The 16,091-nt window shown below is 38.5% G+C and overlaps 1 pseudogene; it reads left to right on the forward strand.

The window, feature by feature from the left end:
- The first annotated feature begins 9,213 nt into the window (after window positions 1–9,213).
- LOC103260819 lies at window positions 9,214–15,813 on the forward strand (annotated as a pseudogene).
- The last annotated feature ends 278 nt before the right edge of the window (window positions 15,814–16,091 follow it).

Below are 16,091 nucleotides of genomic sequence, written 5' to 3' on the forward strand. Positions count from 1 at the left end.
CTACTGTATTACTGTAGGAAAGGGATTGAAAGTAGCAGGAAACTTCAGGGATGCAGGTGAGGAGTGGGAAGCTGGGATTGACAGTAGTTGATATCCAACTGGGGAAGGGGGAACACACCTCATCAATAAGGGTGACTGCACAATGAACACTTGTATACCTAACCCTGAATTGTACTCCACAATTTCCAAAGAGAAATTTTTAAAAAATTGCTAAAAAAATTAATACTTAAATTTTTCAAGTTCTTGATTTAGTCTCTCTAGAGTGGGTTAAGAAACAAGCCCCAGAAACCACACCTGCCTCACACCCTCCTCTTAAACTGCCTGCAGACCAGGTACAAAGATTATTAATCCATCATAGAATAAATGACAAAATAACCTGGGCTTTACCCTCTAGCATATCAATCACTGTGACAGTATATCAGACCTATTATAAAAACAAAAGAAACCATTTTATCTTGTCAATCTTTACTTGTTTTAAATTCTAAATTTAAGCTACAACCTAATTACACGTCTCTAATGTTTTCAATTTTTCTTTCTTCAGGCTTTCTCAAAGTGGCTGTATTTCCTTGTTAAAGTACAACTATAGATAATTTACAGGGGAATATTTCAACTTACATTGATAAATTAGAGGATTTAGCTAATCATACATATAATTTATGGGACTACTTTCACTTTTCCAGCATTGTTTCTGGGGAAATAGCCTTTTTCAACATTGTTTGCTTAATAATTTTTACCTGTGCCTTTGCTCGGTGTTTTATTGGATCCAAATAGTATTTTATTGTGGTCCCACTGTTTCCTATTCATGTCCTTGAAAATAGATAGGTAGGGGACATCTCTATGGCCCACCTTAGCAGGAGGAAGTTACAGAAGATTGATATTCACCCCATTTCTCAGGATCATAAGAATATTTCCAAGAGCAGGAGTGGGGAATGAAAGGACTGACCGAAAGTGTGAAGTCATTTTTTAAATCTTGTTCTTAAACCCTGACACAATGATGAGAAAGTAGAGAATGTGTCCTGGAGAAATACATACTCTAGGTAAAGATTAACTTTGCCAACTTTGTCTTTTCAGAAACACAAACTCCTTAAGCATGACTGGTACTGGCCTAGTGTAATTTGTCTTTTATAGAAACCCAGACTTCTCAAGCATGACCAGTATCAATCCATTGTATACTCAGTGCATGATGACCAGGACCCCCCTCATGGTCTCCAAGACATCCAAAAGTGGTCAACAAGGAAGTCACGGCAGTCACATCTACCTGATTGCAACATCTCCAAGAGAAAGGATTTAAGCCAGGGCTCAGGAGGCTAATGTTTCACACTCATCTAGAGTGTAGGCCCACTTCCAATCTGTGGGGTGAAACTTTCTTAAATAAATCTTTTCTTCTTTCACCTCTTTGTGTGTTCCAAATTGTTGCATTACTTGAATCTCTGGTTACCAGCACACACCTCCGGTATGCCAGCTCTGGAGGTGCTGTGCCCCTCCCCATCCATCCATCCACCTTTACCCTAACAGTAATTATTGGAAAAAGTATTTACAAAGTTTTACCACAATTCTGTAACATAAACAATTTCTTCCTTTTCATTACTGAATATGATTCTCGTAACAAAACACAGTTTTAAACCTCTCTTGGTAGGTACATGAGTGTGCTAGAAAGCATGAACTTATATGTCTATCTGGGTTCTGATGGAGTTCACATTACATTCATATGCTTAGAAAATAGGAATTTTCTTAATGTTTGTTTCTCACAACTCTTATAATAATATTCCCATTTCATTTTTCAGGTTATTTTGTGTCAATATTTGGTAAAATATGTGACAAATCTTTATCTCATAACTTCTAAGTGTCTGCTTTTTTGGTGTCTATAATATTTTCTGCTTTTTTTATATGTATGCAATCTGTTGATTTCTCCTTTTTTGAGTCTCTATGGTTATATCCTGAATATCTACTGTTTCCATCCCACTTGTTTGGATATCGGCTTCTTTCAGATGAAGTTCTCTCTATTTCTCTTACCCTCCTTTCTATGCTTTCTAGCTGTTGTTGTTGTTTTGTTCCATACCTTTTATTTCCTGTAATATCAGCTTGTTCTGTGTTATAGGAACTTGCCTAATTTCAGTCTGAATTTTCTGAAAGGAGGAGTATTAGGCTGAATGGCACATATAGCCCATCCCATATATACTTTTTAAAGTATCCATTACTTTTGGACCTTTGATGCATCTCCTAGCCTAATAAAATAAGAAGACATCAAACATGCTGAAAAAAGTTTCTTTCTCCATTGGTTTGACATATAGTGTATGAATTCAGATGTCATTCTTTGGTCAGTTGTGAGACTGAGGCTCTTTCTTCCACTGTCCCACATAATATTTCACAAATTTTCCAGTGTCTAAAATTTTTTTGAAAGTTTTTTGGACTTTATGTTTTTCTTACCATAGTAAAATTATTTTTTGCATTTTATTTTTTTATGATGAAATTTAATTAGTTTTATTATTGTACCAATATAATTATTTTATATTGTTCCTATGCAAATGATGTACAACTTAGTACAATCTATGTTTTCAATATATTGAAAGAATACATAACTAAAGAAAACAAGATAATTTGGTGAAGTTTAAATTTCCTTTTTCTTCAAAAATGGTGGTGTTCTCGCATGTTTCTTTTTATTCCAATTAGAAACCAAGGATAAACTAACATAGACCCAATCAGTAGAGCAAACTCCTCTCTTTGACACTTCTTGAGCATCTTACTAATCTGCATCTTTAGGGTCTCCTTAGTAGCTTCTTTCCTCCAAATGGGGAGTTGGCATCATGTTTTCCCAATTCTTAACTGCTGGATTTAACTTTGAAATTTCTAAATTAAATAGTCTTTGTTCAATCCTTTATCAAAGGTATAATAAATCTTTTACATAAACTCCAAAGGAGTTTGGGATGCTTCTGACAAGGTGTCTCCAAAAAGAAACATCACTGACAGTGTTAATACAACTGTAAGTGAGGGTTTTGGAAGTTCATGCTTCATCTCACCTGTTGTCTATATTCTAAGAGTTGCAGGAAAAAAATTATAAGACATAACCTTCTGTAAAACTTAATGATGGGACTGTAGAGTCCAGTCAAATAAGAACAACTTGTATGTTGCACTACAAGTTGCTGAAATCTCTGTGAAGTACTTCACAGCCATTATCTTGAGTTCTCACAAGAATCCTACAAGGGAGTAGGGTTTTCTTTTTTTTTTTTAAATAATCAATATTTTTTATTATGGTGTTGTGGGGTACAGTTAAGGGTTAGGTATACAAGTACGTTTCATTCAGGCACCCTGTTGCTAAGAGGTGTTTCCCCGCCCCCAGACAGATATTTGCTGCCATTGATCCCATCTCCCTCCCCCCATAGTTTCCCACTACTGTCAGTCATTTTCTTATAGTATTACATTGGATGTTCAAGGTCCATTATATGAGTGAGAACATGTGATACTCGAATCTTTGTTTCTGTGAAAGGTCATTCAGTATTATAGACTCTAGTACCATCCAGGTTGCTGCAGAATTCATGATTTTGTTCCTTTTTATGACTGTGTAGTATTCCATCGTGTATATGTACCACATTTTTTAAATCCAGTCCTCTTTTGATGGGCAGCAGGGTTGCTTCCAGGTTCTTGCTATTGTGAACAATGCTGCGATAAACATATGTGTGCAGGTATCTTTTTTATACAGTGATTTGAGTTCTTCAGGATATATTTCCAGTAGGGGAATTGTGGGGTCATATGGGAGGTTGATATTAAGAACTTTAAGGAATTGCCACACTGCTTTCCACAGAGGTTGCACTAGTTTACACTCCCACCAACAGTGTAGAAGTGTTCCCTTTTCACCACACCCTCTCCAGCAGTTGTTATTTTTTGAGTTGTTGACAATTGCCATTCTGGCTGGAGTTAGGTGGTATCTCAGTGTGGTTTTGATTTGCATCTCCCTGATGATTAGTGAGGTTGAACATTTCTTCATGTGTCTGTTGGCTGCTTGGATGTCTTTCTTTGTGAAGTGTCTGTTCATATTTTTGCCTATTTTATAAAGAGGTTGTTTGTTTTTTTCTTTTCAGCACGTTTGAGTTTCTCGTAGATCAAAGATGTTAAGCCTTTGTCTGACCTGGTATTGGCAAATACTTTTTCCCAGTCTGCAGGCTGTCTCCCTGCTCTCTTGATGGTTTCTTCGGCTTTGCAGAAGCTTGTCAGTTTAATAAGGTCCCACTTGTCTATCCTCTCTCTTGTGACCTGTGGGTTTTGGGTTTTGTTCAGGAATTGGAGGCCAGTTCTAATTTCCATGTCATCTGCAAAGAGAGATAACTTGACTTCCTCTTTTCCTATTTGGATACCCCTGATTGCCTTGTCTTCTCTGATTGCTCGAGCCAGGACTTTCAATACTATGTTGCACAGGAGGGGTGAGAGTGAGCATCCTTGTCTTGTTCCAGTTTTCAGGGAAAATCGTTCCAATTTTTGTCTGTTTAGGAGCATGCTGGCTGTGGGTTTCTCATAGATGGCTTTTACTATTTTGAGGTATGTTCCTCGCATGCCTAGATATTCGAGGGTTTTTATCAAGAAGGGGTGCTGGATTTTATCAAAAGCTTTTTCTGCATCTAATGATATAATCATGTGGTCTTTGTTTTGACATCTATTGATGTATTTAATTACATTTATGGTTTCACGAATGTTGAACCAGCCTTGCATCCCAGGAATGAAGCCTACTTGGTCATGATGGATGATTTTTGAGATATATTGTTGAATCCGGTTTGCTAGGATCTTGTTGAGAATTTTGGCATCTATGTTCATCAAAGATATTGGCCTGTAGTTCTCTTTCTTTGTTGGATCTTTACCTGACTTGGGTATCAATGTGATGTTGGCTTCGTAAAATAATTTGGGGAGAGTTCCATCTTTCTCAATCACCTGGAATACCTTCAGTAGGATTGATATCAGCTCCTCCTTAAATGTCTTGTATAATTCTGCTGGAAAGCCATCTGGACCAGGGCTTTTTTTTGTAGGCAGTTTTCTTATTACGTAGTCGATTTTCTTGATTCTTATTCATCTATTTAGGGTCTCAATTTCTTCTTGTTCCAACCTATGTAGGTTGTGTGATGTCAGAAAATTCTCCATTTCCTTAAGGTTTTCAAGTTTGTTTCCATACAAGTGTACATAGTAGTCTCTAATGATCTTTTGTATTTCTTCAGGGTCAGATGTGACTTTATCTTTTGTGTTTCTGATTGTGCTTATTTGGTTTTTTTCTTGTTTTTTCTTGGTCAGTCTAGCAAGGGCACCATCGATCTTGTTTATCCTTTCGAAGAACCAGCTTTTTGTTTCATTGATTTTTTGTATTATCTTTTTGTCTTCTATGTCCTGGATTTGGGCTTTTATTTTGGTGATCTGGATTCTTCTGCTGAAATTAGGGTTTTTGTGGTCTTGCTTTTCCAACTTCTTTAGGTGGCTTGTTAGGCTGTTAATTTGTGATCCTTACATTTTCTTCATGTGTGTTTGTAGGGATATAAATTCCCCTCTTACTACAGCCTACAAGGCATCCCAGAGATTTTGGTAAGATGTTTCTTCATTTTCATTTGTTTCCAGGTATCTTTTGGTCTCTCTTTTGATTTCATCATTGACCCAGGAGTTGTTTAACATCATGCTGTTTAGTGTCCATGTCTTTGTGGGTTTGGGGGGGACTTTGTTGGCGTCAATGTTTATTTTTATTCCACTGTGGTCCGAGATGGTGCATGGTAGAATTTCAGGCCTTTTAAATTTGCTTATGCTTGATTTATGTCCAATTATGTGTTCGATCTTAGAATATGTTCCTGGGATGATGAGTAGAATGTGTATTCTGTGGTCTTTGGATGGATTGTTCTGTGGGTATCAATTAAGTCCATTTGGTCCAGAGTCTCATTGAGGTTCCGGATCTCCTTGCTGATTTTTTGTCCTGATGATCTGTCTAAGGTTGTGAGTGGGGTATTAAAGTCCCCAGTTATGATGGTGTTAGAGTCAATATCTTTCTTTAGTTTTCCTAGATGTTGCTTTATGAAAGTTGGCACACCTATGTTGGGTGCATATATGTTTAGGATAGATATTTCTTGTTGATGGAGTGAACCTTTTATCATTATGTAGTGGCCCTCTGTATCTTTTTTAATTTTTAATACCTTAAATGGTATTTTGCCTGAAATTAGGATCATGACTCCTCCTTTCTTTTGTGTTCCATTTGCCTGAAAATTTGCTTCCCATCATCTTACTTTGAGTCTCTGTATGTCCTTTCTAGTGAGATGGGTCTCTTGAAGGCAGTATATTGTTGCCTGATGATATTTTATCCATTTTGCCATTCTATGTCTTTTCAGTGGTGTGTTTAGTCCATTCACATTCAGGCTAATTATTGACATGTGAGAGTTCATCCCTATCATAGAGTTCTTATTGAGTTGCTGTTCTTCCATTTTTTTTTTCTTTTGTCTTTCCTTTGGTTTTGGGGTTGGTTCATGTATATTTTATTCTTTTTCCTGTAGTCTTGTGAAGAATGTTGTTCTTTTTTCCTTTTCTTCTGTGTTTAGTACTTTCTTAAGTGTTTCATGTAGAGGTGGTTTGGTGGCAGCATAAGTTCTTAGGAATTGGATATCTGGGAAAGATTTTAATTCTCCCTCACTGACGAAGCTTAGCTTGGCTGGGTAGGTTATTCTTGGTTGAAATTGTTTATCTTTTAGGACTTTGAAGATAGGACTCCAAGTTCTCCTAGCCTGCAGGGTTTCTGTCGATAAATCTGCTGCTATTCTGATTGGTCTTCCATGGTAGGTGATCTGGCCTTTTTCTCTTGCGGCCTTTAGAATTTTTTCTTTTATGCCTACTTTGTTTAGGCAAATTATTATGTGTCTAGCAGTTGGTCTTCTCATTTGTTGTCTTGCAGGGGTTCTCTGAATCTCTTGTGTTTGAATTTTTGCATCACTGATTAGATAAGGGACGTTTTCTTGAATGATCTCATGGTAAGTTTGTTCCAGTGTGGTCTCTGTCTCTCTTTCTGCCTCAGGAATGCTAACTACTGTTAGGTTCAGTCTCTTGAAGTAATTGCTCATCTCTTGAATGTTTTGTTCTGTCTTTTTGAGCTTGTTTTCTGTGTTTTTAAGAGTTTTGGTTATTTCTCTATTTTGGTCCTCAAGCTCTGAGATTCTTTCTTCTACTTGGGTAATTCTGCTTTCCATGCTTATCAGTTTGTTATTTATTTCATTCAAAGTATTTTTTATCACTGTTATCTCAGATATCAGCTCCTTCCTAGTTTCTTCTTGTGTCTCCTCAATTCTTTTTAATCTCTCCATTAATGTCTTGATATCTTGGTTTGTAGTTTGAGACCCTTCATCTGGGGTCTCTTCATTGTTTGCATTCCGAAGTCAGTTTTCTCAGTGTCTGCCTTCCCAGGGGTCTGGGAGAGACCCATACTCTTCTTTTAGTTTTTCTTCATGTATATAGATTTTTCTCTCTCTCCCCCTTTCCCTCCCCTTCTTTAATTCTATTTTTGAGGGAAGGTGGGGTTACTTTTATTTCTCTTCTGCAATATCCTATTCTTCCTTATGAGGGTCTTCTGGCTTTGTTCACTTTTGAGGTTGGAGTATAGGTTGCAATCTGTACTTTTTGCAGTTTTGAAGTTTAATTGAGAGGGAAGCTGTGGTTCAGAATGTATATGCTGATTCTAGCATCCACGAACAGGTGTATGAGCACACAGTAACCTATTTCCCTCTGCCTTACAGTCTGTCTGTTCAGCAGTATGTAGTCTTTGTTCCTATATTAAAATGGGGGTATAAAAGAGGAAAATAATGGAGGAAGGGGGGTCAATAGGAAGTTAGAGAGAGAAAAGAGTAAGAGGGAAAACAGACATACATACCAACTATCACGTGAGAAAGAGACACAAGGCTGGAAAGAATTGAAAAAAGTCACATAAGAAAGATTCCCTAAAGAATACTGATAGCTACACAGAGACAGACCAATATAATCATGAAACAGTGTAAGTCAAAACGCAAACAACAAACGTGATCAAAATAAACCATCAAAATGATAAAATCATGTCACAATAAGAGATCAGACTAAAATCACTTCAGCTCTGATCTCCGGCCTCTCCCCTTTGTTTTTCATTGCTGGCAGCTAGGTTTATTCACAGTTTGGGTTTGGCTGCCTGGGAGTTGCTTTTATCTGATTCAGCTTAGGAGTGGGGCTTCGTTTCCTGTTTAGTGACAGTACCTTAGGAACCGAGGTGGAGTTTGTTGATAGGTGGGCAGGGCAATGGAAATCTCTGCCTGGAGAAAGGTGGAGGCAGATTCTCTTTTGTAGAACCTTTTCTGTCCACTTGTCTGGGTCCCCAAGCTTGGGGTCACATGCTGAGTGCCTTAGCCAGGGTGGACCTGGAGTTCCAGAGCTCCAAAGCTCCAACGGGCAGGCAATGAGCAGTGAGAGTGGCCCTGGGCCCCCCACAGGGTACTTCAGCCAGAAATGGGACCGGTGTCTCTGAGGGGCAGGCACCCAGAGCCTCCCTGAGTGACCGGAGGCTAGGTGCTGGGTGCCAGGCAAGAGACAATGTAGCCAGGGAGCTAGCTGAGACCTGAGACTCCCATGCATGTGGTGGAACAGCAGCAGCAGGGGGCCACAATATCCAGCCCTGCGTGGGACTGAAGGTCCCCAGGCCTCGAGCCAGTGCAGTTGGTGGTGGGCTGGGGTTATGGGGGAAGAAAAATAAGAGTCTTTTTGGGAACTCACATTTGGAGAATCTCACAAATTCACCTAGGCCGTCGCCATCTTTTTCCCCCTTCCACATACTTTTTCTTATGAAACAAAGTAGTGAACAAAAGAAGGACCAATAATTGTTTATAAATATAGATGGTAATTGCCAATGTTCATATAATTTTATACTTTCTAGGTATCTATAAAAATAACATGTATTATTTTTGTAACTGATAGTTAAATATTTATATGGTAAGTATCAGCAGAATCACGAGAAAATAGAAATGAGAGAATTTTTGTTGTGGAGAGAAAAGGAAAAATAGCTGCATCACCTAGTGATCTGGGAAAAAGGTACAATATTTTTCTGCATTTTACATTTTTTATGAATTGAACTTCCTGTAAAATGTAGAATTTTCTTTTCTTTCTTTTTTTTTGAAATAGTTACTGTCCATTCCCATTCCCTTAGATCATATTTCGTCAAATGTTATTCTTGTTCTTTTTCCAGGGAAACTCCAGACTCAGCTGGGTAAGTAGGAGGGCCTGGCATGCACCTGTACAGGGAGTCCCTACTTTTCCCAGCATGAAGGTGTTACTGTGAGACTTTGTGATCCAGAGGAGAAACTGAGGCACAATTTTGCCATGTCTTATGGTCAGTTAGTACCACAGGGGACCAAAAGTTGCAGGCCTCCACAGTCTCCTTCAGGGACCTTTCCGCAGTGTAACCTGTCATTTGGGGGATTCATGGGGATTCCACTGAGCCTTGGATGGACATCTACAAGGGACATGCTCTGTGTTGTGAGGGGAAAGGGAGCTGTCTTAGGGTATGTGGAAGGGGGAGGGGGGAAGGGAGAGTATGGGAGCCCTTTAAAAACATTTCAAATGTGAGTGAGAGCAAAATTATCATGATAAAAGTAGGTCACACTCACTACCTTCACCCTTTAGCCCTGCTATGGATCCTGTTCCTGCTCCTCACCCCAGTAGACTCCTAACCTCAAGGTTATTGGGAAGGAGTATTACTTCATAGGTGCAGCCTGGTATCTTGTGTTTGGGGTAATAACTGGTTTTCTTTTTTAACCTTATAATTTTACTCTGAGTATTATTTTACTGCACCTAAGATAAGTAGTTTAAAAAAATAACCAACTGATTTAGAGCCCCTTTCAGTTTATCCTTTGCCTACTTACAGTCTTCCTCCCTTCTGGGCTTCTTCTCTCAATCCAAGATAACCACTCTGCTCCCTGCACAGATGCACAAGAACTGGGATCCCTCAGGTCCTTCCTCATCAATACCAGCTCTTCATCAAGTCACCTGTTACAGGAATGTGTGTGTATGTGTATGTGTGTGCTTTAGGTGAGTGTAAACATACCTTTCAGCTCATAAAAGAGGTTTGGAGGAAAATCAGAGTGACAAACACAATCCAATCTTTGCTAGAGTCTACTGTGACATCTTTGGCCCCCTAAGACCATAAAGATAAAGGGAGTGGCCTCAGGAAGGCCAAAGGTAACTCTATAATCTGAGGAGAGACACATATCTGTGAGTCCTGCTCTTCTGAGTTGTAGTTCTTTCTGCCTAGGTATCTAATCTGATTGAAACCCTAACTGGCAGAGCTTGTCAGTTGCATATCAGGAAGTCAAGTCAGTGTTTAGGGTAGATTGACACAAGTCTGTGTCCCTCAAGTAGACTGTAGAAAAAGAGTCACTTCTCTGGGTTCTCGGAGATGACTCGACATGCCCATTGCATCCCCAGCTCACAAAATACAATCTCGTGTCATGCTGGCCTTCCTGGACCACAATTAACCAAGGTGGGAAGATGGAGCTTCTCTTTGCTCCATGTCAGGTGAAGGAGGAAAGTTGTGCACACAGGAGCTTCGAGGGTGAGCTGTGGTGACTGAAATGCCCAGGAACTCCACAGCTGTTTCTTGTATTATCCTCATGAATTAGAGGCTCAGGGGAAGGACTCCTCGCCAAGTGCCACTAAGACACCAGCTCTTTAAAGAAATCTTGAGACAGATAATCCAGTTTCTTCTCTGGCAAGTAATATTACAGGTTTATAAACATGATGACTAGTTTTTGAAATACTAACTGTATACCAGCCAGTATGCTAGGTGCTTTAGAGGAATTACTTCATTTTTTTACAATAATTTTAAATGTTAATAAATTTATCCTCATTCTAAAGTTAGGAAACAATCTTAGAGACATATGTGGTTTTCTGAAAACTGCTAAAAACTTTGATGCTTGCCTTGTAGTCTATGTTTATTAACGTAAGAGTGCAAATTCTTAATCACTTATGTGTGATTTTGTTGGTTCATCAGATTCTAATTTTCTCACCTTTAAAATGAGCAGGTTGAGCCTGGTTGTGGCGGCTCATGCCTATAATTCCAGAACTTTGGGAGGTGGAAGCAAGAGGATTGTCTGAGTCCAGGGATTTGAGACCAGCCTGAGCAACATGGCAAGACTTTATCTCCACAATAAAAAAAAAAATAGCCAGGTGTGATGGCATATGCCAGTAGTACCAGCTACTTGGAAAACTGAGGAGGAAGGATTGCCTGAGCTCAGCAGGTTAAGGCTGTGGTAGCATGAGTGTATGACCGCACTCCAACCTGGGCAACAGAGTGAGATTCCAACTCAATTAATAAATAACTAACTAAATAAATAAATAAATTAAATAAATAAATAAAATAGAATAAAATAAAAATAAAATAAGCTGACTGAATCTCTAGCAGTGTCCAGTTCTAGAAGACCAGATATAATGAAACTTTACATATTTGAGAAACAAGATAGTGTACTAATTGAATATGCAGATTGAAAGAGGATTGAAAATCAGATTTCAAGAAGCTAGTGTATAACTCAGTGTAGTTTTACTCCAGAACAGATTTAATTTTTCAGTAGATATTCAGAATGCATTTCAGAACATGCATACAATACTCAAAACAAAAACAAAACAAAGTATTAAATTTGAAACCAAGTACAGAATTGAGTGGAAGGTTGTGTACAAAATTGTATAGAAAAAGGAACTTATGCACAATTGCTTCTTATTTTAGTAGCACATCAATTATTAAAAAAAACAGGACTGCATGGCTTTTCTAGTACCTTAAACTTTAGTATTTGAGATTTTGGAAACACAGGAGTTTTGTCTGCCTAAGATGCATCAAATTAATTGATTCTCCATATTTATTTTTTGCCACATTTAGTGTCAATTTTAGCTCTTCACTTCCTATGTTTTCCAGGAAAAACCAGTTTGAGATTTGATATGTGCCACAGGTCACAGACAGGAGAGACAATCCTCATATGGATAACGGAGAGGAGGTGACAGTCTGTTTTATTAAGTAATTTCCTGTAAGACACATAGGTGGAAAAATAGTCACAAATGAGTCATTAGTTCATTTTCCCCCTGATTTTTACACTTGCATGCAGACATTAATAGGTACACAGGGAAGGAAGATAATACTGTTTTAGGTAAAATTGCAGGACAAAGCAAATAAAATGCTGAAAATGCCTGGAAGTCAAATGTTACATAAAATAGAAGGGAAATATTTGAAAATTAGAATTGTGTTGACAGTGACTTTCATCTCTGAAAAGATATCTAACAGTTTTTGGCCAGTGACATAACTGGGGGATATTATGCCTTTGGCAAGAAACTCCATGTATAGTACCTGCAATATTATGCTTGTATGTCTATTGTAAATGCACACAACATATATGTGAAATAATTCTTATTATTTGATAGAAAAGGATGACTCTGAGTTTGTAATAGAGCAAAATTGGCATGATCAGGGCCTGATGAGAATGGGAAGTGTAATATAGCTTGTATCCAGAAAGCTCTCACAGAACATCATCCCCACCCTCCAGAGTGGGAGAATTATTCCTTTTGTACGCTCATTGTTGTTTTACATTTAGTATTTTGTCAACCTTTCCAGTTCTTGATCTCCATATGTTCCTCAACATTATCATGGTACATTCAACTTGGTGTGTATCTATAACCCCACATATGTGGAATGTTGAGGAAATAAACTATAACGACTGGAACAGATTTCTAAGGCATTATAAAGAATACCTAGCAGAAGGTTTCTTCCAATTTTGTAACCAAAAGTCCACCTGTAATTTATTTTCAACTTCTTCCCATTATCTAGTCAGAGAGTGAAATTGCCTCCAATTCCCTCAAGTCTCACAGGTCTGTGTGTTTCTGCTCACACTGTATGGTCATCCATGTACCTTATATAGACTATTTTGTTTAACCCCACAACAATTTTATGATTTGGGCCATAATATACCAAATTTATTGTTTTAGAAAATGAAGCATAGGTAGATCAAGAAGTTGTTGAAGACCATATAGATATGAAGGGTTAAAAGAAAATCTTTAGACAAACTAAGGTTAGCAGAATTCAACTGAGTAAAGAACAATTTGCAATTCAGGCAGCCCTCAGAAGCAGAGCATGTTCAGAGAACTCTGGGCAACAGTATGGTCAGACAGCATTTATGGACAGAAAATGGAAGGGAGATACAGGAAACAGAAGTGAGATACAGAGACAGCTCTACTGGTTACAGCTCAGCGCTTGTCTATTTGAACAACATTTGAACATCTGCACACACTGATTCGTGACTGCTTTTCAGCTATTCATTATAAATGTATACGTATACTCCTAATTTAGGCTTTCACTTAGTTTATGTACTTAGGTTGCATTTTGTTACATAAGGATTGAGGTACAGAGGCATCCTTAGTCCAAATTTGTGAAATGTTCATTTTATTCTGAAAATTTAATCTGCAAAATTTGCAAATCATTTGTCTATAAACTGAATGAAATTATAGGTAAGGAGGGCAGGTAGAGGTTCAATTGCTGATTTTTGTTTTTTGACTGACTCACGTCATGAGATGTTTCTTTCTTGAACAAGGATAAGTTCTGTCTTGAGTCCATAGAACCTACATCCAAAGGATGATCTTGGGCTTTACAGCTCCCCTGGGATGCCTGTGGTTGCTATACCCTACAAGAGCTGTTCTTGGTGATGACACTATTTGCTCCATTTTGATTCTTTCATTGTGTTTTGTCTGTTGTATTGAACAGCTTCCTTAAAAGTAATTGAATCTTCTCAGCCCATCCTTGTCAGAGTGGGAGAAAACATACAGTTAACCTGTTACTTGTCACTGAAGGCTGATGCACGGAACATGGAGTTGAGGTGGGTCCGATCCCACTGTTACCCTGCTGTACATATGGAAGGGGACCACGTGGCTGGAGAACAGGTGGCAGAGTACAGAGGGAGGACTGCACTGGTGAATGACACCATTGACGATGGCAAAGTTACTCTGCAGATACACAGTGCCAGACCTTCAGATAATGGGAAGTATCGCTGCCTTTTTGAATAAGATGCTGTCTATCAGGATGCCAGTTTGGATCTGAAGGTGATAGGTAAGGATTCTAGATAAATGTTTTGGAGTCAATACCTGTTGTTATCACTTTAACATACTAGTTCCTAAAAAATTTATCTGGTTTCTGAAATTTGCTTAATGCACATTGCTTGTCAAATTTATATTGAACCCTCCATTGTGTAGGCTGTCATAGATACTCAAAGTTCACAAACTAAGATGGGCCAAGTTTAATTATTTGAGTAAAGAACTTGTATCCTTAATCATTACTGTCAAAAAGTTAGCACGTATTTAGAGTTTTACTCCATAATTTTGCACCAAACTCATTATTGCACAGTGTGTTATGAGTATTCTGGGAAATGCAGTAAATTCAAAGAAATATAATAATTTGAAGACTAAACTAGATCAACCACATAAACAAAAGTCATACATATTGACAAGGTTGGCAGGGATGGAGAAAAAAGATAAAACCACTCCATAATCATGATTTCCCACTGTCTATATTTGTGAGAATTAGTTTTCAAGATTAGCAAATGCCATCGAAGATGTAAGTCAAAATCCTGGATATTCTACATGTGTCTCCTATTGAGTTTGATTCTAAATTCATAAACATATTTAGAAAACATCCACAGGAGCACATCTTGCAAAGTTAAGTAGGCCCCATCATTCTTTGCCATTGGGCACAGATATTCATATAATCTTTATCTTTCAGGATATTTTCTTACTAACTTTTTTTCGTTCCATCCATGTGTTTCTTTTCTTTTTTTTTTTTTTGAGCTGGAGTCTCACTCTGTCACCCAGACTGGAGTACAGTGGCCGCTCCCAGCCACCGCAGCCTCGACCTGCTGGGCTCCGGCGATCCTTCCGCCTCAGCCTTCCGCCTCAGCCTTCCGTGTAGCCGGAATTACAGGCGTGCGCTACCACACCCGGCTAATTTTTTGATTTGTTGTAGAGATGAGGTCTCGCTTGCCCAGGTTGGTCTCTAACCCGCGGGCTCAGGCAATTCACTCACCTCAGCCTCCCAAAGGCGCGGGATTACAGGCTGAGTCACTGAACTTGGCCATCCATGTGTTTCTTGCCTTGGTCAAAGTTATTTTGCTCTCAGTGACATAAGAAAATATCATATATAAAAAATTATCATAAATCTTAATCTGTTCCAGTATGATTTCAGAATACAAAAATAAAACAAGAAAATGTTCCAGCCAACCTCATCCCTAAGTGGAGTATAATCTGCCTTAAGTTTTGCTGTCTTCCCCAGGCCTTCCACATCCTCTCTTCCCTTTCAGGGAAGTCATTGCTCACACAACCAACAAAAAGACCCTAGGCATTGATTCCTTGATCTCTGTTCCCAGGTCTGGTTTTTTCCCCCGCTAATCATCTTGAAGGGACTGGAGATTGGAGAAATGCAGTTAATATGATCTTCAGATGGATGGTTCCCACAACTCCACCTGCAGTAGAGGGACATGGAAGGGAAGACAATACCAGTATCTTCTGAGGCCATAACTCAGGGTGGCCATGGGTTGTTCCATGTGGAGACATTTCTGTTGGCCACAAGCATCTCCATTGTGAATGTGACTTGCTTCATCAGCATTCATTCCTCTTTTGGGCGAGAAGAAAATAGCAGCTTATTCTCCCTTGAGTTGGCGATTCCATATGGTCCTCTCAGGTTTGGGAAATAATTATCAAGACCAATCCAGGCTTACTTATTTTACTGCTCTTAAAAAATTTATTTTTCTCTTGGATGAATTATACTGCTAACATATTCCCCTACAAATTTGTTTTCAGAACACTTAGGAATCTCCTCTTCTGAGTTTCTCCCTGAGTGTCCCCAACTAGAGTCTAAAGTTAAATTTATTGTTGGGTACGCACTAAATTCTCATAATTGACTCTGTCTTTAATGTATCTCCAAACTCTCTTCTAATGTGAAAACTATTACAGTACTTTATTTTTCCCCCTCATTGTGATTTTCTATGGGATTAGAAGCTAATTTTCCTTGAAACCCTCTTTATGGTTACAGTGTGGATAATTTATGATGT

Source organism: Carlito syrichta, unplaced genomic scaffold, assembly GCF_000164805.1.
Source record: "Carlito syrichta isolate Samal-C Ts95f unplaced genomic scaffold, Tarsius_syrichta-2.0.1 Scaffold303355, whole genome shotgun sequence".
NCBI lineage: Eukaryota > Metazoa > Chordata > Mammalia > Primates > Tarsiidae > Carlito > Carlito syrichta.